This window comes from Meleagris gallopavo, chromosome 3 (genome assembly GCF_000146605.3).
Source record: "Meleagris gallopavo isolate NT-WF06-2002-E0010 breed Aviagen turkey brand Nicholas breeding stock chromosome 3, Turkey_5.1, whole genome shotgun sequence".
NCBI lineage: Eukaryota > Metazoa > Chordata > Aves > Galliformes > Phasianidae > Meleagris > Meleagris gallopavo.
Window position 1 is genome coordinate 30,613,350 of NC_015013.2, and position 25,003 is coordinate 30,638,352.

The window sequence follows — 25,003 nt, forward strand, 5'->3', positions numbered from 1 at the left end:
GGGGCCCTGGGTAATCTGATCTAGTACTTGATCTAGCAGTTGGCAACCCTGGCTGTGGTGAGGAAGCTGGAATTTGATGATCCTTGAGGTCCCTTCTAAGCCACGCCATTCTATGATTCTATGATTCTATGACTTGGAGGGGAAAAATATTTTCGATATGTTAAATGGCTTAACAGCTACTTGATCAATTTGGCTTTGTGACATGCTCTTTTTCTACCATGATATATAGAGAGATTTAGTTAAAAGTACAGCTCTAGCTGAAGGAAATCTTTCCTAAACTCTTCTCCTCCCCCATCACAAGTTTATTTGTATATATGCAAAAATACATTGCTACGTGCCCAACATCTTCCTATTCTTACTGCCTCACACTGCTGCGTGCATTGTCCCATGGCTTGTTGCTATGAAGGCGTCAGAATGCTCTCATATTCTTTTGTGGCTGGAGTCACAGGGCAAAACTTCTGTCAGGTTTGCAGAAGCCCTTGCCAAAACTCAAAATTAGAGCAATATAGACTGGCTGGAGCACAGAGAAGGAGGATCACAAAATCCTTCTTTACATCACTGGGAGGAAATTTGTATTCTGTGAATATTAGACAAAGGCAATGACTCCCAAGCGCACAGAGAAATTCATTTATTTTTCTCATCTTTCAAAAGCCAGTGATACAGAAAGACATATTTTCTCTAAAAAAACAATGAAAGGCATTTGATTAAAGACTGGTTCTGCTCAGAGGGCATGGTTGCAAAATGATCTAAGAGCGAAGTGCTGGATACCATGTCTTCATCTAGACAAGTTAAAAAAAAAAAAGATGATTAATCTCATATGTATCATTTATACGAATCCCAGCACTTAATTGTACTAAAATGTTTTAGCGGTATTTTTGTAAGAAAGCATGATAGCTTTGACAATATTGTAAAACATTGCTGAGGAGACAGAAGCAACTAGTTTACTTAATTTCCCTTAAATACAGTCCAAATTAGAGCACGCAAGAAATGTCTTAAAATTAAGTCACTTTAAAAACAAATGTGACTACTAAGGAGAATTCTGCCTAAAATGAACAAATCCACTTACATGCCTTTGTTTCTTATTAGACCATTAGCCCTAATAGGCACTGTCTCTGAAGTGCTTTGCATGCCCTCAGCCACAGCTGAACATTTGACTGGGAACAGATGTACTTCAGACACAGCGGCCTCACTCCTTTGCAAACTTGAACGTATGAACTCTCCTCACAGCTGCAGTGCAGAAAACATCTGTCTTAAACCCTGGTGGGTGGGACCAATGGCAGACTAGGCAAGGTCATTAAGTGGCTTTAGGTGAAGCCTTTGGAGTCTCAAAGAGAAGAATTCCTTTCTTGTTCCCTGGTGTGAAGCCATGCAGGGTGAAGCTTGCTGGGCTAGACAGGATTTTTTACCCTGGCAACTCTGAAAGAGTAAAACGTGTCATCCAAGTTATTAATATATAGTGAAAATAATTGTAAGCCTATTTAAATGTAAGTTCTTTTATATTGCATTATTGTGCTAAACCTCTTAGCAATTAAGGTAAAAAAAATTAAGACAGAAAAAAATAAAAAATGTTGTACCTTCTTGTAATCCCTTCTCCTGCCGAAAGCACAGCAGATGTTTGATTCCCATGTTTACATCTTTGGAGACAGGCGTAAAAAATTATGTTAACAGGCAGGCAACCGTAAGTATTCTCTGTTTAGGCATTTAAGTATTCTTGCCACAACAGATGAACAAAATGAAATTGGAAAATCCTCTGGGCTGTACACCTTTTTCCATGAGGGTTGCTCTGTATGGAGCAATGCAGAGGTTTGGTGATAGGCTCCCTCATTGGAAAAGGAGCTGGAGAAGGGTCACTGCCTGCTCCCTTTTGCCATCTGAGGAAGTGAGGGCGTCTTTTAGGAAAGGTAGAGAGAAAAGGGGTGTCTCAACTCTGTTAGACCTGTCCCCCACAAGTACATGGGACCATGCTACTCTCTGGGCACTCAGTGTGCAAATCTAAGCCCAGTACCATCAAGCCACCAATTAGGAGCAACAGCCTAGAACCCTGTGCAGTCCAACCTTCAGTGTGTTCAGGCTGGGATCCTGTTTCATAAAGAACTGGGGCCAGCATAGTTTGTCTGACCTGAGTGAACAAGGGATTTCAGTGTGCCACTAGTGTTTCTTGACCAAAGACAAAATGGACTGCTTGCTTTTGTCAGGAATTCTAAAGCTTTCTTAGGCTTTGCTCAGAAGTGAAATTATAAATGAGGAAAAAAAATATATCCAAAAAACCAGCATTTTGTGGTTGTTTCAGTCTTTTGAAACTGCTGAGCTGGTTTATAGTTATCCAGAAAAGGTAAACAGAAAGTTACTGAATTAGGTTTCCATGTAGACATTGAGATAAAGGCATTATGATGACAACATTGCATTCATCACCTGTCTTAAATGATTACAGCTGATGTTGAGTATTTTCAACTATTAATGTTACATTGCATTTGAAAGATGGAGTAGAGAGACTCAAGAACACTGAGCATGAGATCCACAAGAACACCTAGCCACAGAAGCTACAGAAAAAGAAGCTAAAACTAAAGTCAGGACGAATGTGATTATGGCAATCCAGTTTTAACTGGTGGCAGTGGCTGGAACCAGCTGTGGGACGTGCTGGGAAGCTGAGATTGCTACCTGCCCAGAGTGTGGGAACAACAGGGGTGTATTTGCATAATGATGCAAGCTAATGTTAGGAACTACTGGGCTCCCAGACAGGATGTCACCAAGAACTCCTTTGCTGTGGGGGGAAGAATTGAATCTTGGAATTAAAAAAAAAAAAACAAAAAACAAAATTGGAGGTGGGAAAGAGATGAGTGTTTGCTTGCCCATGCCCAAGCTCTTTGGAAGACCATCTTATTGTAAATTTGTGTTTTGGATGAATGTGCCAAGTCCTCTTTTCCAATCATATACTTTCTGTGAAAGACCTGCATGGCATAGTGAGAAAAAAAAAATTATATTTTAATTTCCAAGGTTGACAGAAAAAAATTGAGACTGTGCATGGTGTTTTGTAGTGCCAGATCCTGTGTGCTTTGAATGTCATGATATGGCCTTTCTCACACACCGCCCTTGCCCTGAACCCTGGAACTAAACATGCACTTTGCTCTTTCTCTGGCCCACTCATAAAAATTTAAGTTCTTCATTCACGTGGAAATTCTGAATTTTTCAAGCATGTTAAATAGGAAAATCTTACCTTAGAGGCTTCAGAAAACTTAGATGGGAACATAGCCAGGTACAATCTAGAAATTGACATGTAACTCTCTCTTGAAAACTTTCTTATTTAGCTACATAACAAGGACCATCTCCATTTTGCAGTGAAGTAAACTCCCTGCTTTCCAAGATAAAACGTTCAGCTGAGGTGTTATGCAGTTCCTAAAGTGCCTGGAGGCACATATTTGCAGCCTACAGAATTGTTTATGCAAAACTAAGAAAGGGAAGCTAGAGTGATATGGCCTCCTCTGGTAAAGTCAGACCCCAAAAAATCTTGCTTACACGTAACTGAAAACACTCTAGGCCTGTCCTCAGGCAAAAAGCTTGGCAGACATCCTATACTGGAGCTCTGCCCAGCCAACTGGGAGAGCTGAGGGCTACCCACAGACAACTCCCACTCTGAAATGCACAGCTTCTGGGCTGGTTCTGCTGCTGGACGGGGGAAAGGGTGAGCAGGGAGGCAGTTGCGGTCAGGATAACAAGTAGCCTTGCTGCAGAGTACAGTTGCTGTTTGCCATCTGTGGGACACAAGCACTGAGTTATCCACAGTGAAGCTATGTCCTTACAGATGAGTAGCTAGGTTGCTGGTGTCTGTGAGTAGGCTTGGAGTCTAGTCTCAGGTAAAGTACATTGTAAAGGCTGGTGCAGGGCAAAGTTAATGCTCATGCTAATAAGGACAATGGTCTGTATTTGGCTTTTTGGCTTGAATCTTTTTACCACCTCCTCTAGGTAGGTATAATTAGTAGTGCAATTATATGTCTCACATATCAGCTAATGTATAATTTCACAAATCACAGTCAGCATCTGATGAGGACTCCATGGCCATTGTGAAACTTGGACCTCCACTCATCAGGCAGCAGGGTTGTCTGATAAGCAGCGTCACAGCATGAAAGGGCCTACCTATTCTTGTCTTCCTGAATGGCGGAGATTTGGGGGAGACATTTGGAGATCAGTAAAAATGAAAGAAATAAAGTAATTGAACCTGACAAAAGAGTAAAGCTCCGAAGAATAAAGAATAAAGTTAGAGAAATACAGGATTGCTTTTCTATTCTCTCTCATGTCCACCTTCCGCCCAGAAATGGGCAAGGTCTAATGTCCCATCTTCAAGAGGAGAAATCACAGTTGCAGTCATATTGCTTGCCTAGCAGAGTGAGCAGGCAATTTCAGTTGCTTCAGAAAGAGCATTTTTTGTGTGCAGGTAAAAGGAAAGGTTGCACTTTCAGAGCTGTTAGTGAAGTTGTTTGCTGGCTCGAAGCTTGTGCTAATGCAGAAAGTGACACATCAGGATGTATGAACTCATCAGAGCTCTGCTTGGGCAGGCTGATCCTCTGCCTGCGTCTGGCTTTGCACAGGAGGAAGAGGCACTGTGTGGGTCACTCACCTCCAGCACAAGAAGGAAGGGTGGAAAAGTTTCCAGGTGTGGGCACAAGGGAGCTGTCATAGCATCCTTCCTTCTCTCTCACAAGAACTAGAGGAGATGTAGCAAGACGTATTGGAGAGTAAAGTATATGTTTGAATAGCTGGGGTCTTCTATCAAGAGCAAAGCAACTATAGCTCATGCATACTTCAGTTTGCTTATGTTGAGGGATTCTGATTCATCAATCAGGCTGAATCTCAGTCAGCAGTGCACCCTGGCACACTGTATCTTGTGGTGTGCCAGACCCAGCACTGCCAGCTGAGTGAGAGAAGGGGTTGTCCTTCTCTGCTTAGTGCTGTGCGGCCTCACCTCGAGCACTGTGTGCAGGTTTGAGCACAATGTAAGAAGGTTGTAACACTATCAGAGAGAATCCAAAGGAGGATTACAAAGATGGTCTGGAGGGCAAAATGTGTAAGGAGCAGCTGAAGTCCCTTGGTTTGCTCAGCCCAGAGCAGAGGCTTCATGGCTGCTGCAGCTCCTCACAGGGGGCAGAGTGGCTGTGCTGATCTCTTCTCTCTGGTGACAGTGACATAGCCCATGGGAATGGCATAGAACTGTGTCAGGATGAGCAGGTCTGGGTGTCAGGAAAAAGTTCTTCACCAGAGGGTAGTGGGCATAGAACAGGCTCCCCGGGACAGTGGTCATGACCCCAAGCTGGTGGAGTTCAAGGAGCATTTGGACAACACTCTCAGGTATAGGGTTTGAATATTGGGTGCTGCTGTGTGGAGTCAGGAGCTGGACTCAAAGATCCTCGTGGGTCCCTTCCAATTGGGGATATTCTATGGTTACATGATTATTTTGGTGGAATTCACAGACTTCACGAGCATCCCTTACTCTCAATCTTTTTCCTGGGCTTTGCTACTTTATATAACCAAATTTTTGCACCAGTTTCGACCCAAAACCCATGGGAGCATTCTGGACAAATTTGAAGGTTAGCTGAAGGTCACAGGGAAACCAGATTAAATACACAGCAGTGAGCATGATGCTGGTGAAGGAATGGACAAAATGCCATTGCTCATGATAGGATCTACAATTCTATCTGGTTTGGCTGTTGAGGGAAATGAGATAGGAACGTTTGAGAGCCACTGCTCAGTATGGCAGCACGGTAGGCACCTTTGTTTTTCTGTGTTAGAGCTCTGTCCTCTGATGGCAAACAAAAATTCTAAAATAAAACAAGCCCAAAAACAAGTATAAAATCTCACAGCACTGCTGGACTTTGTACAGCTTAATTAAATGCCTAATTGGATTAAGAAATAATAATTTGGATTATTGGATTTACCACACAGTGGTTTTCAAATGCATGACAAACCCAACAATTAAAAATATTCTGTTAAGTGGGGCAGAAATTGGAGTTCTCTCATCCTTCATGTATCTTGAAAGTACCTTTCTGAAACCCTCATTAAGAACATATAAATGAAAAAAGAGAGTAGGGTGTTTCTCAGTTCTTCAGAAAAAAGTACTTCACTGAAACTTTGCTCTAAAATCATAATTATCAGTAACATTGATTGATTTGCTGAGCCTGAATAGTAGCTCATTTCAGAAGCTTATTTTTTCTTTACCCACATGTCCATGTATACCACATAAGGTATCTGAATCAAGCAGTAGAAGCAAACATTTAAATTCACTACTCTTGGTCTGTGGCCATAGTTCTGACTCCGTATCAGCTGCTCTGAATAGTCTTTCTTGAAATTTAAAAGAAGATGTTGCTTAATCTTGATGATACCTGGAAGCCAACAGGATGTTGGTTTCCTAAAGAAATTGGAAATGCTGTAAGCCAATTTCCATCATAGAAGCCTGCTTGAAATGTCACCAAAATATGACTCCCAGTAATTATTTCTAGCACTGGACAAATATTATTGTTCCTGACCAGCAGTGTGAAACTAACACAAAGTGAATATGTGGAATTCTGTCTAAAACAAGCAGCTCCACGTTATTTGCTCAGCTCAAGAGGACTGTTCCTGTGAATACATAATAGAAATCTAAGCACAATATTTCAATAATAGCTTAAATAATCCTTGATCAGAGAGCAACAGGCTGGCATTAACAGCTGGACTGATTAAATCTTCCTCAGATTAAAATATGGAGTTGCAGGCCTAACTGCTGTTCTAGCTGGCTTACCTGGAGAAGCTGCTCCTTCCTGATAATCTTGGGGTGCCAAGAGGGAGCGGAGAAGAGCCATGGTCCTCAGATAAGACTGCAATGAGGCATCTACACCTCTGTCCGTCCTGAAAAGAAGAGGTATTGGGAAGGGTCCTTGCAGGGAGATATATCTTCCCTACAGCATCCCTATGTCTGTCTGCCTTTTGTGATTTGAAGGACCAAAGATACAGTGTAGTCAGTCCTGATTTACCTTTGGCTGTAAGAGCTGAAGTACTGGTCCCATCCAGCTGATCATCCCACCAAGATGGGCTGGCAGGATGTGACAGAGATATGTATGCACCTTCTGTGTGCAGTTTCAACTACACTCAGAAAAAAAAAAGGCATGAGAAAGGATGCCCTGCATTCATCCTTGGTATTGCAGGCTATTCCGCCATCTAGAATTAAAACTTTTTAAAAGACGTCTCTTGGTAAATCGTTGTTCATTATCTGCAAAATAAAGGAAAATAGGTTGACAGCAAGTGGAGGTGCTGCACACTTCCGTGCTTGGGAATGGGAGCTCCCAAACCAAATCCCATCTGCCCAAGTCTCAAGCCCTGAAATGCTTATCTTTGAAGGCTTGCAGGATAACAATCTGCAGTTTGTACACAGGGATCCTGAGTTATTTGGGCAGGTCTGGAAGCACCACAATAGCCAGCTTAATCAAATAATTTACTCGCTCTTAGAGTTTTCCCTCATTAAAACGTTTTACAAACCCTGCCTTAATTAAAGTTCACAGCACTCCTACAAGTTAGTAAAACGTCATTATCCCAATTTTACAGATGGAGAAGTTGCAACAGAGAGGTGAAATGCTTTGCTTGAGGTTGCTGGAGACTGATTCAGAGGCAGGATTAACAGTCGGGAGTTTTTGGCCATCATGATGGCATGATGGGGGCATGAGAGCAGCACCAGAAACCCTGGCCTGCCTAGGGGTTCTCTGCAGCCCTCTGTGCTGGCTTTGAGATGGCTAAGGAGCCAATTTGGCCACTAACATCTCCTCTTATACCCATGCTTCTTATCTACCCCAGCTGTGCCATGCCAGCTTTGTAAATAAGAAGGAGTAAAGCTGCAGTGTGACCTTGCTCTGGCTCTTACAGAATCTCAAAGCTGTCCTGTAAGTAGAAAGGGACCAAAACAGACTCAGCAGCCTCTGGTGCTGGGCCAAGCTGCAGTTTTCCCTGAACCACCTGTGACTGCTGCTGGATTCAAGGCTTGGGAGGTGGTCAAAGACACAATTCCTCATGAAGCCACAACTGTAATAGTGACCACATGCATATCAGGGGTAATTAGCAAGCTGATTCAAACCTGGATCCAGACAGCTTGCCATTTGAAACCCATCTGGAGCAGTGTAGGGTGCAAACTTCTACTCTGAGTCATACAGCAGGGACCTGGAATTGGGTGTCCCACCCTTGGAGCCACCACCCTAGCCAGAAGGTTCAGAAGGGTGCAACTGACACTCCTGCACCTTCCATTTTCATGTAAACGTTCAGATTTCATTTTTCCCATACAAAAGGTAACTCCCTTTCTATGTGTAATGTATATGTATATATAATATATGTATCACCACAAAGCAGAACTATCAGCCATTGCTCAGATGCAATTCCAAAAGTGGACATTGAACATTTGGGTTGGAAGGCACCTCAGGAGGTTGACAGTCTCACTTACTGCTGTGAACAGTGTTGGCTCTGAGGTCTAACTGACCAGGGCACTCAGGTTTTATCCAGCTAGGTCTTAGAAACCTGCAAGGATGGAGACAGTACAACAGCCCAGGGCAAACTGCTCCAATACCTGTTTTTCTTCACAGTGATTTCCTCCCCCTATGTTCTGTTGGAAGCAGTTGGATAATTGTCCTAAAAAGAAATGTGTCATTTTGTCTGGTTGTGACCATTCCAATTAATATTTTCCTTTGCTTGAACCTCTGCTAAAAAATTTAGAGTCCAGACAGTTTTCCTATAGATTTTATCACAGTAGCACAGTCAAGATCTCATGCTGCAGGCTCATGATTACATCTGAAATTTGATAAGAGTATATCTTTTTTTTTCCTTTTTTCCAGAAAGCAGCAGCTTTTTAAAGACTTGAGTGTTGTTTCATTTCCCCCCCCTCATTTTAATGAGATACTGCTTTCAGATCTCTGTAACAGAATAGAGATCAGAGGTCTCTAAAGTGCTCAAGTTTACATCACGTCTTAATACCCTAAGGCATAGGTATCATGATTGTGATATACTGCTGAGATTCACCTATTATATTCATGTTGCATCAGTAATATTAGTCATTTGTTACTTTCTGGAAATTCTTTTATAGAAACATAATTCTCAACATTCCTTGTAGAGTTCTTTCTATATTTACTTTCCTGACTTGAGGGAAAGAAAAAAAAAAAGAAAGGGGGGGTGGAAAACTGTAGCACAGGTTCCAATCTTCACAAGGAATTTTAATGACACCATTTTTTGCAATTTGCAAACTCTAAAGTAACAGTGGGACCAATGGCCAAGGTATGAATCTCCTCTTCGTGGTTGTATCTACATTAAAGCCATGATCTTCATACACTGTGGTCTCAGGCTCATGAAAGAGGAATGCAGGTCTCATTTAGCCCTTGCTGTAAGAAGTTGTGCCATGATTCTGTGTTAAGTGTATTCCTAAGCACCAAGCTGGTTGTGTCCATAGGTGTATGTGGGACAGCTGTGAAATATTTTGCTTTGCCTGCTTTGTCCTACATACAAGCATCATTGTACCTGCACATCACAAGGTAGAGCTTAGGCTTGATCTCAAACACCTGCCATGGAACTCACATGGTGAGCAAGAGAAAGCAGCAGAAAACAGTGGACTAGCATGAGTGTGTGAGGAGTTGGGTGCAACAGATGAGAGATGTGGAAGTGAGGACAGACTTCTGCAATTGGTCTTTTCTAGGAGTATTAATAGAAGGATACTTTCCATGGAATGAAATATGAAGGTGTACTGCCCTAAAGCTGATGTTTGTTCATTTATCTTGAGGACTATGTCCTCCTACACCTCAAACACTGCAAATGTGAGAGCAGTAACCAGTGGCCACATTTAAGGGCAATCATTGAAGCCCCACTGTGAGTCATTCAAGACTCACTCTGCTTTCTTCTCCCTCATGAATCCCTGCTGCCCCCATTGTCGCTCCCTCACTCATCTTTCACCTGCTCCTCCTAGCAGCAGGAGAGGATGCTCATCGCAGCCAGCTCTGCCTTGCTGAAGGGGAGAAGTGAAGCAGGGAAACCTAATCAGACCAACAGTATGATGTGGGTGTTACATGTTCTGGGTTTCACAGTGAGCAAGCCATATGAACACTCTTGTCACTCTGCACTTAACATTTCACTGAAAATTCTGCACACATACCTCTTGCAGACAAAATAGTTGAGGGCAGTCCACATCCTTTTAAAAGCAGGCAGTTGCTGTCTTGCAATGACATCGTGGTAAAGGGGACACACAATCCTATCAATTTGCTATCCTTCTAGAGCAAAGAGATATTGAATTAAGTACAGAGAAGAAAAAAAAAATCAATAGTGTTTTTGTGGAGTTTCCCCTAAATTTAGTTTGGAGGATCTTATTTGTGCCAAAGCCCTCAGCTTCTGTCCCTGACATCTCACTCCAGTGCCCTAAATGCACACGAAGCTCAGGAGCAATCTCATCAAGGCTCACAAATGGGACAGGGCAGCACAGCCAGCAGGACCCAGGAGCCTTTAGTGATGGGAGAGGTTTGCACAGCAGCTTGTGGGAAACGTGCTGCATGTGCTTCTGGCAGCTTGCATAGCTCATATAGAAGAGCTGCTGCATGGAGATGATCTGGGAAGCAGCACCAGGCACGCTGACAGCTGTTACCTGGAGAGGCGTGCAGCCTTTCCCCAAGCACAGCTCAAAATGAATTTCTGCTGCAATAACACGCACAGTGCCCGAGGCCGGATTTTGACTGCTGAATGGGTCCTTGCACTGTGAACAGACTCCCTGAAGCCAGTGGGAGTCTGTTCAGAGTAATATGTTACCCACCATGAGCAAATGAACCACAGCATGGTTCAAATAATCTTAAAGGGCCCAAGTCCAAAAACCACATTTCCAGCTGCTAAGAACTGCATCAGACATGGAGCTTCCCAGGTTTCAATGGCATCACCTGCATGGGTAGAACTACCCACATGCACAAGTAGGATCAGCACAGTTTTCTTACGGTAAGGATTGCCTATCTGTATCTTGTAAGAGTAATTGCATAATCTACCTGGTCTTAAATTGTAATAGTGGACAGAAACTATCGAAACTGGAAGAAGGATTGCAAGTGTGTTTTCTTGCCATACTCTATTTTCGTAGGCAAAATACCTGGTGTAGGAGAAACACATAAAAGAAGTGGCAAAACCCTATACCTTCTACTTTGTGTAGTGCTAGAAATGCTGCAGTCTCCAAAGGTTTATTCTATAACCAATGGTTACGTACACTCTCAATCTGCAAGACAGATACTGAAGAAAACCGAATTATATACTAGCACATATTACTTGTCTCTCACAAAAAGAAAGGAAAGTAATTTATTTTAGTAAGCAAACACAACAAACACAGCAAACCTACCGCTATTTCCTGGAAAATACTATTTGTATCCTACATTATTTTCACATCAATGGTGAAATGCTATTGGTGAGAAAAGGGGAGTTGTGGAAGGAGGTGCTCACACCTGTAAATTCATAATACTGGAACGCAGTAGAATGTTTTAGACACTTGGTCTTTGAAGTTATAGATTATTTTCCTCGGTCTGAGGTAAGCGTGTGTGGAGAGACAGCTATCAGCTGTTCAATATCACAAAATAACACCTCCAATACTAATATACTTGTAGCTCCAAAAACAAAGTGATCTTTTCAGAAATAATCACCTATTTTGTGCCAGTTAAAAAAGTGGAAAGTACCAGCTGCCTGTGGTGTTTAACAGGAATACTCATAGGTAAATGAGAATGTGAAGGACATGTTTCGTAGATACTGAATGCTTTCCCAGCTAGAAGCAGCCTGGAAAAGCAGAGATCAGCACTGAAGATATGTTCCTAGAAGACCTAATCTCCTGCAACAATGCATCTTTTGCACTAATTATGTTTATAGCCATTATGTCTAGCACTAAGGCTCGGCTTCTTTGAACAAGTGGGAGATCCACAGTTGTATTAAAAGTTTGTGTGTCTCTGTGCACTGGGCTTTCCATCTTTGAGTAGAGTGCTCTTATCAGGTGTGTCTTCAAAGACTGATTTCATAGTAGAGGCTTTATTCTATTTATTTATTTATTTATTTATTTATTTATTTATTTATTTATTATTTTTGCATTCTACAACCTGGAAGTGATTTGAAAATGTTCAAACAAGATATGAAATGTTGCATTTTGAAATGTAAAATTTGCAAGCTATGGTTAGTTGTACATGCCAAAAATAGCTTTTCAAGAATGTTCAACCAAATGCTTTGCTTTTATCCTAGTATGCAGAGAAGCAAACGAACAAATGTTCAGGTTTAGTTGGGAAGTTATTGATTTAAAATCATCCAAAGTTTTTACATATCTGGAAAACAACCTGTCTTGATGTGCTTTTGTTAGGAAAAATTTTTAGCTGATCTTTTGCTTTTTCCTTCTTTCCATAGATTACTGTGAAGGTCTGCTTGGCAGCTGCCTCACTATGCTGGTGAATGCCCTGCTCCTCTCCATGGGCACTAGCCTGCAGCACAGAACTCTCAGCATAATACTCTTTCACCTGCTCAATTGTAAATTATATTGAAAACAGACAAACAAAAAAATTCAACAGCATTTGAGTCCTCTGTCTGAAGATTGTCTGAAAGAGGAGACTTTTCTGACATGCTCTGGCACATGGTACATGCAAGGATCTTCTATCAAAACTAGGTGAACTATATTTTCTTTTAAAGGACTATTTCCAAAGTTGTTCTCAGGCTAAAAGTAAGTAAAATGTAACCATTTTTCCTACTTCTAATAACTACATAATTATTCTCCATCAATTTTATATACTCAGAATACGCATACACAACTACTTTCTTAGTAAAATGGAAGCAATGTGAGAAAACTAACTTTTACCTCCAGAAAATATTAAATATTTCACTTACAGGAATCCTTGAAGACAGATTTTCTTTTCTTTCCTGGATTCTACTGACAACAGAAATTGACTCCCTGCACTCTCTTCAGAGAACAAGTATTTGGCATGGCTGCAAAATGTGCCTGCCTAATAATAATGTACCCATAACAGCATGTGTACCTGCATATATACATACAATGAAGTACCATTGTTTTGAAAAATTGCTGAAGACATATGCAACATATAGGTGAGGCCTACCCAACCTTGCACAGAGAATAGCTTCCTGAGCTGTCAGAAAGCAAGAAGGAGAGTGAGTCCTGCTAAGGGAGTAAAACCACCAGCAGCACAATCCAACAATTGGTTCTTGCTGCTGATGAATACTAAGGAGTCCTCGGCAATCCTGCATGCAGTTGTGCTAGAGAGCATCAAAGTGGCCTCAAGAAGGAGCTATGCATCATTCTATTTATTTCTTCTTGTTCACCAGGTTTCTCCTCTGCTCCCACCCCCAAGGGACACGTACTAAAGAGGAAGAAACTTGCTCTGGTATTTTGGGCATTTCGGCGGAGGCTGACACTGCCTACCTGACCAGCTTACCAACCAGCAGCACACAGAGCAGTATTTCAGTGCTGCCAGTGACAGGAGCACAGGCAGAAGAGTTTCTGCTGACTGCCTTGCTGGTTTCAAAATGAGCCTGCAAAATTTATTAGATGTAGCCATCTGCTTCTCAGTCATTCTCCTACACTACCCCTGACAGTGACTGACAAGAGAGAAACAATGAATTTACAGCAGTGGGTGAGAATCAATTGCTTTTCTGTTCCCTGCTCCAGAGCTGCTATAGTTCTTATGGTAGAAACGGAGCATCTGCTAACAAATTTTGACTGGACTTTCAAGGGGTGGACTAAGCACTCGTGGTCATTACAAAAGTGAATCAAGAAGAATCTGCAAAAAAGTTGCGGTTTGCTGTTGTTATTTTTTACAATGGAGAGGAAGCTTCCCCAGGAACAGCCCAATGGCTTTTGTTTGGTTGGTTGGTTGGTTTAGTTTTAAAAGCACCCCTTTCAAAGTTGTTTTAATTCTTATCAAGGCATATCCATTGATTTGAAAAGGTTCATTGAGTAAGGAGTTTTTGCTAGCTGATACCAGTCTTCAAAATATGTTCTATGGTTGGTTGCAATTTGGTAGCAATTACGTAATTATCATAGCAAAGTGACTTTTGGTTGCGAACGCTCCTTTTGAATACTTTTCTTCTATTACTAATGAAAACTTAAAGCATCATACTTTTCCCGCCAATATTTATGTGGTACGAAAGTCAAAACTATGTAAGTAATTGCATGTTGCCAGAAAGAGAGAAGAAATTGCTTTAATTCACCTATATTTCAAAAGTGATGTTTTTTTGGTTTTTTTTTTTCCAAATATAAAAATAAACCATCATGTCCCAAACCTTGGCTACTTTTCAAACTACGTCTGAAATGACAAATAGGACTTTGACCTGCAAACTTAGTGTGAAAAAGTGGGAACCTTGCTGAAGGTGATCAGTGATTTAAGGCAGCAGCATAGCTAATTCATTTCAGCTAGTTTAAGAGATGAAAGAAACAGAGGAAAAAAATTGCTATCATTTCTTGCCTGTAACCTGCAATTTATTCTATGCATATTCTTGGTAGATATTTGTGGAAGAAGCCATTCACAAGTAAAGAGAAGTGCCAGGGAAAGGAGCTTTCAGACCGGCTGCTGTGGGAGGTGAGCGCTGAAGAGCACAAGCGCCTACACTTGCACTGCTTGAATGCTTGGTGGCACACACAAGAATGGCTAAACTGGATCTGCTTGCCTCATTAGCTTGCCTTTCCTCCTCAAGGGCCTACCTCCATCCTGAGATGGCACACCATGATATGCTGCATGGGGTTCCTCTTCCTTCCACCATCTTGGTGGTCCAGTAGCTTGGTGTCCTTGATGTCCTGCAGTGAAATCTAACTCTCTTGTACAGCGTACATCCTATTGCTCTGCAGGTTGGCTGAATCTGCCTAACATGTTTTGCTTATGCTTGTAACTCACCACGGGATAGAAAATATTGTGTGTGGGTAGGCTAAGAGCAGTCCATATGAGCAGCGTCAGACTTCTCTGGGACTTGTTTCACGTACAAGTCTCTGGTCAGTTGCTCCATTTTAGAATACTCAGTGGCTGGCCACTATGCTCACTCATATTTAAGAAGATCCAAGCCCAGAATAGGACAGTGCCCACATTCTCTGCATGACTTATGCTGCAGCTGGAGGGTGATGGGAAAGTCAGTGTGCCAACAGTGAAGCTTGCAAAGTATCCAAAAGAAAACATTTATGATGGGAGAAACCAGTACAGTAGGGCATGTGCCTTGCCACTGCAGCACATACCTGGTCAGGGACTGGACATTGCCCTTGAATGGGGGGCTGCTGATGAGACAGGCAGAGGAGCACCCACAGCTCCCTAGGAAAACTGGACATGAGGTAAGAGACCAGCCTCTGTGCTGCTTAGCATTGTCAGGGAAGGAACATAACAGAGTATGCCTAGAAGCAGGATGTGAAGACTGTGGAGTACAGACTCGACAGATGCTGGAGTATTCAAAATGTAACTGGTGTGTCAATTTTGGGGAAAGGGAAAGCTACATAAACATAAACAGTTCATCTATTGTTTATGAGTAGCTTTTGGTATCAGGAAGTACAAAGGAGTATTTGCACAGTGTTACATCACCACAGAAACAGAAAAGAAACATTTTGTTGTAGTGAGCCATGTAATGGGACAATTGTATCCCTAAGCCTAAAAGACATAAAGATGTGATTTATAAAGGAAGGGGGAGAATGTATAATGTTATCTGCTGGAATTGCTGCAAGGTCATTTAAGTGATTTGCAGAAATACCCACAACTCACCAAGAAATACCATCTGTGTTTCATCATATCCACAGGAGAAGAAAACTGGCACAGGCAAAGAGTCTTGCTGAAAGCACTGACTGCATTGCATGCCGCCTTCTACCTAGACCAGCAGCCTAGCAAAGCACTGAAATCAAGATCTGAGGTCAACTAACATCTACATCAAGAGCTGAGGTCAACTAACATCAGAACAGTCTGATAGCTTGCAAAGTTGGATTCTATAGTCTATTTATTTTATTTTAACCCCTGCTGCACTGGTTACCTGCCACTATTTCATGAGAGCAAAATGCAGAAAGCAGAGGCAGAAGCATTTCTGGTACACTCAGGAGCAGTCTCACTGTGACTACAGCTATCTGTATTTTGATTTTAGAACAGCAACTCTCACTCTAGTATCTTTGCACTCTCCAAGAGGTAATCTCTGAAAGTAAATACATGTATGCTGCTCCCCTGAGTTGCCTAGATAGGATTGGTCCTTTAATTCCATGTTCTGGTGGAATTGCTTATGTAACGGGCTTTTTCTCTTCATTATACTAAGGTTATAATTCCAGAGTATGGAGAATTAGGCAAACATTTCTTATCATACAACCACAGCCCGTGGGTGTGATGGGCTTAGGGCCAGCATCTCTGAGCAGACAAATGTTTTTTGTCATTTTGAAGAGTTAGGAAATCAGACAGATCACACAGAAATGAGGAGTAGTAAATGTGTTTCATTAAAAAATGTTTTCTCAAGATGGTTTGAACAAAAATGTTGAATATTGGAAATATTGTTATTACACCTTTTCCAGCACTGCAAACATAGGCCAGCGGGCCTGTTTTATAGAAGTAGTGGGGGATGGAGATGAGTGGATACAGACAAACAATTTAACATGCATTGATAGAGAGGATGATTGCAAAGCAAAACAACTCCAAAGTCTAGAGGGGGAGATGTATGCTCCCCTAGTTGGCTCAGTCCTGAGCAGAGAAGCTAAGGGGAGGCCTGATGGTGGCTGCAGCGCTGAGTTCTGCTCTCTGTGACAGCCACAGGGACCGAGGGAATGGCATGGAACAGCATGTGATGGGGAGGGTGAGGTTGAATATCCCTTTCCAACTGGGAATATTCTGGTACTCTATTTCCAGGTAAAGGCTGAGCACATCCCCAGCAGGGCTATCAGACCTCTGGAAGTTATGCCAGATTCCTGCATTTCCATTCTGGTTATGGCAGGCTTGCTGTGAGGCCACAGGCTTGTTCCTGCCTTTTTGTCTTCATTTGTCCACCTGAGAGAGCTAAAAGTCAGGCTTTGATGATTAGTTGTTCAATAAATTCTGTTGTACTTTGCATATGCAACACATGATTTAGGCATTCCTGTTGCTGTGTCCTGTGCTGTCATTAGAAACCCAGGAGTGGTTCAATAGAAATAAGTGATCATATTTTGGCAGCCTATTTCACAAATGCATCAGGTTGCAAACAGAATGTAATGTCATTTCAAATACAGTATTTGAAAATGTTATGAGCTCTCACATTTGTTTGGATTAGCATAAGCTCTCTGCTCTCCCTCCCCTCATCTAATTTCCCACATGTTTAAACTATAAATACAGCTGAATTTAAATGTAATCCTCATGTCTTACCAACTCATCTTCATCAAAAAAAGCACATCCTTAAGAAAAAGTAGTGTCCGGGGGACTAGCCCTCTTGGTTCTAAATATAATGCAGGCTTGCCCAGCTGAAAGCAAAAAGTATGCCAGTGATTTAAATTTATCTCCTTAACATAATAAATCGGTATCGAGGGTCTTGTACACGCAGAAGAATCTAGGTTCAGGTTTATCAGCTGATTTCTGTAATTTTAGGATGCCTTGTTTCGTAAACACTTATTACATGTAAGCAGTCACGGCGCTTGAAGAAAACGTGCAGTTTAATCTATTACTGATTATTTTTACAATCTTCAAAAGCATCAGGAGTTTGTCTCGGGGCAGAAAAGGAGAAGCTGAGCATGGGGAGAAGCTCCTTACACTGGGGAGCTGCCAGTGCAGTTCTATTTGCTTAGTACACTGACCCAAACCCAGCAAACCTGTAAGAGGATAGAGAGCATTACACTGTACTCCATTCATATGTAATGGGCAGTCAAACGGAATATGTTTGCTTTGGGGTTGGGTTTTTTGCTTGGTACAACAAAGGTTTCTGCAAGAACCATTAACTTCAAGTGGAGGAGTGTCTGAGATATGAAGAAACTCATTGACAAGTACCTTGGAAAATGGTCTCTCTGTGGCAGACTTTGCCCCAACCAAGGCTTTGTCCCAGTGCAGGCTCAGGAACTACAGCAAAGGTAACAACCTGCAAATTACTGGAAAGTAATTTGCAAAGTGAGTGAAATCACTCAGAGGAAGCAAAAAATCACTTTTCAGAAAGACTTCTTCCCAGAAGGAAGATTTAAACTAAAATATTTAGAAAAATTAAATTTCCTAGAATTCAGACACTCAGATTCCTCTCAGTTTCTGCCTGCCCTCCCGTGGAGAAGACAATGAATACTGAAAGAGATAGTCATTGGAGGCACAAGAGCATGTAGTTTGAGATGAGCTGTCTCAATAAGAGAAGAGAGAAGCGAGGCCTAGTGCAGTTCTCACATGGTGGCAGGACAGTCCGTGCAAAAGGAAATGGTCAGGAAAACCTGTGGTATGCAACAGAGACATCAGACTGGCCATTCTGAGTAGGGCTGTGGGTCAGTCTGGCCCAGTATTGAGTCTCTGGTCATAGCAAGCACGTGAACAAGAGTAGAGAATAGATTAGGCACATTTTCCCAGAATATTCTAGCCTCTGAAAGTTTCTTGATCCAGAAGTGTTATTCTGGCACTTAAAAGCCTGAGTAGATGTTTGTAAATTTACTTAGTTGCTTTCAAATGAGTGTGATTATTTTTCCCCACCTCTGCAAAGAATCATTTCCTTTGGTTAACTCTGACCTGGTGTCATTGTGTGGGACAAAAGGCTTATACGAGATAACCAGCAGTCATTCCTCACCCTCCTTCCCAGACTGCTTGATGCGGCTGGTACATCCATTCTTGGACAGGTCCATTCCCAGGCTGGAGACTCCTGATTTCTGTGTTGACTCCTGGTGTGGAGGCCATCCCAAAACCTTGAATAAACACTTCACCCTGAGATCACCATCCTTCTATTCACAAGTTTCAAATCTGCTGGCATAAAAAGAATCATTTTTTTTTTTTTCTCAAGTGCATGCATCCTCTGATGTGAATGTCATCCCTTTCACATTGCCCAGACTCACAGCCATGGGTCTTGCTCTTACAAACTGCTCAGCCCCATTGCCAGGTCATGCTACAAGCTGACAAACAATTTTCTCTATCACCCCACCTCATTCCCCAGCACTTTTTTGACATTGATGCTCTCCACACACCTCCAGCCTCATCAAACATCTACATGTTTGTTCATTTATTCTGGTTGTATTAGCTTGTATTGCCCAGGTTGAATTTTATTACTATATCCTCCAAATAAGGTTTCTGCCTGCATGATAGAGTCTTTGCTTCTTACTATAAGATTAGCTGCAAATTTTATTTGGCAGCTATTCATCCCCTCTTGATACCTACCATTAACAGCAATAAAAGTAGAATTCAACAACTGAGATTCCCAGCACCCTTTGGGTACCTGTTCTTATTTCAATATAAGGTTGTTGATCATTCGGTTTTATCTATTTACAGTCCTCCAAGTAGTGTTTAGTATACAGAGCAACTCCCTGACATGCTATTAATCACTGAAACGACTGTAGAAAAGATACTTGGCTGTATGCCAGTACTTTTGGGATTGCATTAACAGTTTTCTGTCGTATTTCAATCACTTGTGCTGTGCAAAATAACCCCCAGTGTCCCTCCCTCAGGGTATTAGGTAAAAATTGCAGCCCTGTGATAAGAAAGGGTTCTCACAAACATTAATCTGCAGGGAGCTGTTGGGCAGGAAGAAAAGGGTGAGAGCATTGCCACACGGCCTTTTCCTGCACCGAGGGCTCTATATAGGCACGTGTACTTTTGGGGAAGAACCCTCTTTCCCCATCATCTTCTCATTGTTACAAATATTGGGATACATGTGGGTGGCTTTCAGCATCCAGAGCTTTCAGTCTATGCAGATTTAGAAGATCCTTAATTAAACAACAGAAGGCATTTTATCCTGTCTCCTTTCATCAGCTTGGTATCCTTCAACTACAGCTGGCACAAACCAATTATCCCTGTGGCAACCACAGCTTTTGACAGCTCATGACACAGATTGCTTGCAACCTGTAGGCATCCCATGCTATTTTGTCCTTTTGCAGATGATCAATGGCTGTGCTGAGCATCTCCTTTTCTTCAGGGATGAGCTACTGGACCTTTGCAGTAATGGCAGCCAGTGGTGGTGCAGCACTGGGGATGCTGGCCATCATGCTCAGGAGCAAGTTTAAGCTGATACTCAGACTCTTTTAGGGTGGCTGTCTGTCCCTGCAGCCCAGTGCTACCAGGCCGGGTGATGGACACCCTAAGGTAAGCAGCCCTCGAATTAGTTGTGTGGCAGGACTATGACACATATCTCACCACTCAGGTTCTGGGATACAGGAGGTTGTATCCAGCTGCCTATGAAGTGCTGTGGCCACCAGTAGGGGCAGCACACAGAGGCAGCAGTAACCCATCGCAACATATTAGAGGAGAAAAAGACAGGTTGCAACACCATTTCATAGCTAATTAGAGGGCAGGAGGTGCATCCTGGGCTGTTGACTCAACTGGCTCTGCATCATGGCCATGAGCTACAGGTGACCAGGAGTTCAGCTGCTGGCCTGGGTGACTCTGACAATGTCAGCAGACCCCCAGTCACTTCCTACACAAGGCTGCTCATGGCTCAAAGGTGGATTTAGCATTTTTCTAAATTTGATCCACTTATCTTTCTCCAAGAGCTCGAGCCAAAGGCTAATATCTTAGACAAGCTTCGCATTAGCTTCCTGGACTGTTGGAATTATGCACAGATAAAATGGCCTGAATGCCCCAATTTATAGAAATAATATTTATTTTGCTGTTTCATTCCATGACCAATTGTACAAAAACATGAAGCATGTAGTAGGATGTGATCAACATCATCAGGACAAAAAACTGTATTTTTCTTTTCAACACCTCCCCACAGAATTGCAGTCCAAATCTTCTCTCATGGAAATCAATGAATGTTTTAGACGTGAGATCAGGAGGATCCAGAGCAGTCTCTCTACACTTTTTAATTACTTTAATTAACAAACTACAGCTCTGGGACTCAAAATTAAGTTTCTTTTTAAGTTTGTATATTTTTCTCCCTCCTTTGAACAGACACATTTGTTACTATCATTTCTTGATAAATCATCAGTATAGTTTGCAAAGGAATCAATAAACAGATTGTCAGAAAATTGAGAGTATGATTTTGTCCCTCCCCCTGCCTTTTTGGAGCAGAATACTAAGTATCAGTCTATAGAGTGGAAGATCAATTTTATTACCAAATGCAGAACATGCTAAAATTCCCAAGATTACCTAGGAAAGTAGATGCCTAAGAACTAGAAGTTGATTTTTAATGTTTAATTTTTAATGTTGAGTTAGGAGTGTTTTCAGAAAACACTCAAGTGCCTCCATGTATATAATTAGCTGAAATGACCTTTTAAAAATTGTCTCTTCTGTAAAAAGGTAACATTTTGTAAAATTCTGTTCTAAAATTTTAAGAACTTCTGCAAAGTCATAAGGCACTGTGGAATATTTAGCACCTCCTTAAGACTCTAGTGAATTTAGGCGCTATAATTTTAGCCACTGGAGGGCTCCCCAATTTTTTAATTAATTTAATAGGACAGTCAGTATGAAAGAATGGAAGAAGGAACTAATCAGGGTTGTTCCGAGTCATTACCACAATCTCTACAAATACTAAATTTCATACAAATTCTGGGTATTCTGCTGTGCATTCTTCAACAAAAATATTGGAAGAAAACCATTTTAATATTTTTGGTAGAACAAGTATTCCACTGTGTGTTGGCCAACGAGCAGGACTGAGTGTAGCAGGCTCATTACGTACAAATAAAAATACATGATCCCCCACAAGTTTTACTTTAGTAGATTGTTCATTGAAGTTAACAGTGCATCTCCGTTCAGACAGTTCTGGAGTACTGTATGTGTGTGTGATCCCTGAGCATCCTCAAGCAATGTCTAATGGGACAGGGTGTTTGAAAGCACACTTTGATGGGGACATTATTTCACTTTAGAAAATAACAACAGGTTGACTGACAAGCTCCTCAGAGGCAATTGGACAGAAAATGTCTTGCATGCATTTTTATTAATTATCTATGTACATTTCAACACTGAAGATGGTTGCTCATGGCCAGGTCAGCCTGCAGCACAGAGCAGAGCCTACTCCTTGAGTCCTACTTTGGCTGTTGTGCTCTAAACACCCAGCAAATCACCTTGCAAATCCTATTATTCACTCAAGGTCTCACTTTCTATTAAATGGAAGGAAAAAAAAAAAAAAGAGATAACAGAGAAATTGTGAGATCCCAAGGTGAAATCATATTAAGTGTGCCTGGTAAACCAAGCACATTCTGCTCTTCCAGCTGTGGGGATGTTCCAGACTGTACAAAGCACGGACTCCTGAAGTCGCATGTGCTACAGCTTTGTTGGTATGCAGGCAACAAGGGAGGTGACACCACCATATTTCACCTCTCTGGATGCAAAGTCCACCTGATACATTAACTGGAAATTTTGTTCCAGCTTCACAGTTCTGAACCAAAAAAAAAAAAGAAAGAGAATCTCAAATCTCCCCAAGTGATGGTACTCACCCACATGTGTCGTGATCAAGGGACTTCCTGCTCACTCCACAGTATCCATGGCTGATCTTATCAGAGACCCAGTGATGTTCCTCTTGCCATAACTCTGATCTTGTGCTCTCTGCAGAATGAGAGGCCAATAACCCTTAGTGATAAAACATTTGCTAGTGAATAGCAGAGGATGTATCATGGCATACTTGTCCCACCAACAGCCATATTGTCAGAATTAGAACTGAATGACTTTTAAATACAGTGCTGCAAAACCATCCATCCTACAGACCTGCTGGCTGTACAACTTCAATGTAGGGCTACCTGTGGTCTGGCTTTCACCTCAGTGAGAAGCAGATTTAGACTCTTACAGAAAGGTATATTTGCTGCTAATAAAATATTAACCTAGAAGAAAGCCTGGTAAAATATTTAAATATCAGACATTCCTCTGTTCTTTGGCTTCCCAGTTGGCACAAATAACTGCCATAGTTTGGAATGTGATCAAACGTTTCATAGGTACAAAGGGGCTAATTTATAAAGAAGAATTAATCCCTCTACAAGACCAGGCTGGCTGAAATTTTCCCCTCTTCATGTTGCAAGGCTCTCAAACATTTTTCTTCATTGAGGTTCCGTGGAGAATTTTTCCACCAACTGGATTGAGGGCCTTTTGAGGCCATGTGCTTTATTTCAGAGATCCAGAGGCTGAAAGCTCCTATTTATCCATAAGGCAAGCATAGGTTCCCCATTGACTTTATAAACATTTGTGTGGGTAACCATTCAGCATATCTCAAGGTTGACTCATAAGAGTACTGAAGAAGCCAGAGATAGCCCTGAGACCAGAAGAGGTGATGAACAAAGGTAAAAGGTCATGACAAATGTAATGTGGCTACACAGAAGTGATGCAACTGGAGCTCCCTCAGGGCATGAGAAGTGAACAGAAGCAAGAGGAGCACATAGTGACCTTCGCCTTGGATAATGGATGTACACATGCCTGTTTGCCCCACAGCAATGAAGGCCACCCTTGAATTACAGATGGTATGGAACAGAACTACTTATTTTGATCTAGTTCTCCATGAAACATTGGGAATTACCATTTCCTAGGCTCTATCTCACACCTTTGCTGACCACGAAGGCTTCAATCACATTTTCCTCACTTCTCCCTTGAGAATCCTAACTTTTGTACTTCCTCACCAATAACATCTGTACACTGAGAAAACACAACTGTGATTTTGACAGGGATGTTCAGCACTTTGAGATTGGGATTGGTTGCTTCCTCTTATCCAATTTATCTCCTTCCTCAAATTACTATTTCTCACTTGACTCCAGAGTCAAGCTGCTTTACATCTGCTGTGTTCACCCACAGAGACATTGTCTATGTGCTGCACACTCACTAATCTCAGTAAGCGGAGGCAGTGGGTGGGAGAGGAGAAGTGACCTCAGAGCTGCGTAAGAGACAGTTTGCTGGAGCAGTCTGTGGATGTCACTATGGATCTCAATTTAGCTGTTGGAGAACCCTCCACCGAGAGGCAACAGCCAGCTTACATTACGCAGAGGCAGCAAAGTCACTGTACAATGCTTTAGCAGAAGCTGCTCCTTCTTTGCCATAGGCAAGTCTGGGTCTTCTGCTGTGTTTTGAGGACATGTTCTCAGTTCACTTGGAAGCGTAACCAGTTGGTACCAAATAACACAGGTCAAACTAACTCTGTTAGCAAAGCGGCACTTCTCACCTTATCAGAGAAGCCCACCTATCCAGCCCATCCCATCGTTCTGGGACAAGCCCTCTGTCCCACCACATCTCTAGTTCCAGACATCTCTGCAGCAGCGCCACAAATACACGTATACAGAGAAGCACCTTCCAGACATACATGTTGATCATTAGCTAAATATATTAAATTAAACCACAATTTGGCATTAGAGCTGTCATGAAACTTTAAAATCATTAAGTGTTCAATTATTTCCTAGAAAAGCTTTGAAGTGGTGCTTTTAAACTCAGCTCTCTGGCTGCTATCAGTGTACTGCAGAACTGGACATTTGCATGCCCCTGGCCTGGTTGCTGGCAGCCTTCCTGCCTTTTATTTAATTCGGTCTAAATGTAGATTGTGGCCATAATGGAAAGATTGGTCAAAGTGTTTTTTATTATTTGGTTTTAAAAATTCACATTATAAATGTAAATGCCTCTTAAAAACGATCTTGTTAATCTCAACTTGGTCTGTTGCCTGGGAAGTTTTCCTTGTAACATTTAATATTAAATGTGGCTCATAAAGATTTCTTTATTTGCTGAATTGTTCCCAATTATTTCTGTCTTCATCATGGTTCAAAATTGGTTATTTCATGAGAATGCAGGTAAAAATGAGACTTTACCTATGTTTCATGCAAAAATCACCATCATTTTGTTAATCACAGAACAGCTTTTTCTACTGCATTAGCCTGTGGAAGATGAGAAAGGGAGAACTGAAAGATTTCTGTAAGAATGCCTAAAGAAATGGTAGAAACACGATACAGCTTTCAAACAGA

General features: G+C 41.8%; 2 long non-coding RNA genes across 2 annotated transcripts in view; one reads left to right on the top strand and one right to left on the bottom strand.

The window, feature by feature from the left end:
* The window catches only part of LOC104910184, a 30,426-nt gene extending 7,954 nt beyond the window's left edge, over positions 1–22,472 (top strand). Inside the window, exons 2-4 of the long non-coding RNA XR_004159198.1 lie at positions 12,394–12,703; positions 14,498–14,573; positions 20,018–22,472. This is a non-coding gene — a long non-coding RNA (uncharacterized LOC104910184). The remainder of the gene's footprint in view (positions 1–12,393; positions 12,704–14,497; positions 14,574–20,017) is intronic.
* LOC116216448 lies at positions 1–24,739 on the bottom strand. Its single transcript, XR_004159197.1, has 4 exons — positions 22,782–24,739; positions 22,514–22,622; positions 6,767–6,873; positions 1–1,416 (listed from the first exon to the last, which is right to left on the bottom strand). It is a non-coding gene; the product is annotated as an uncharacterized LOC116216448 (long non-coding RNA).
* Positions 24,740–25,003: the final 264 nt, after the last annotated feature.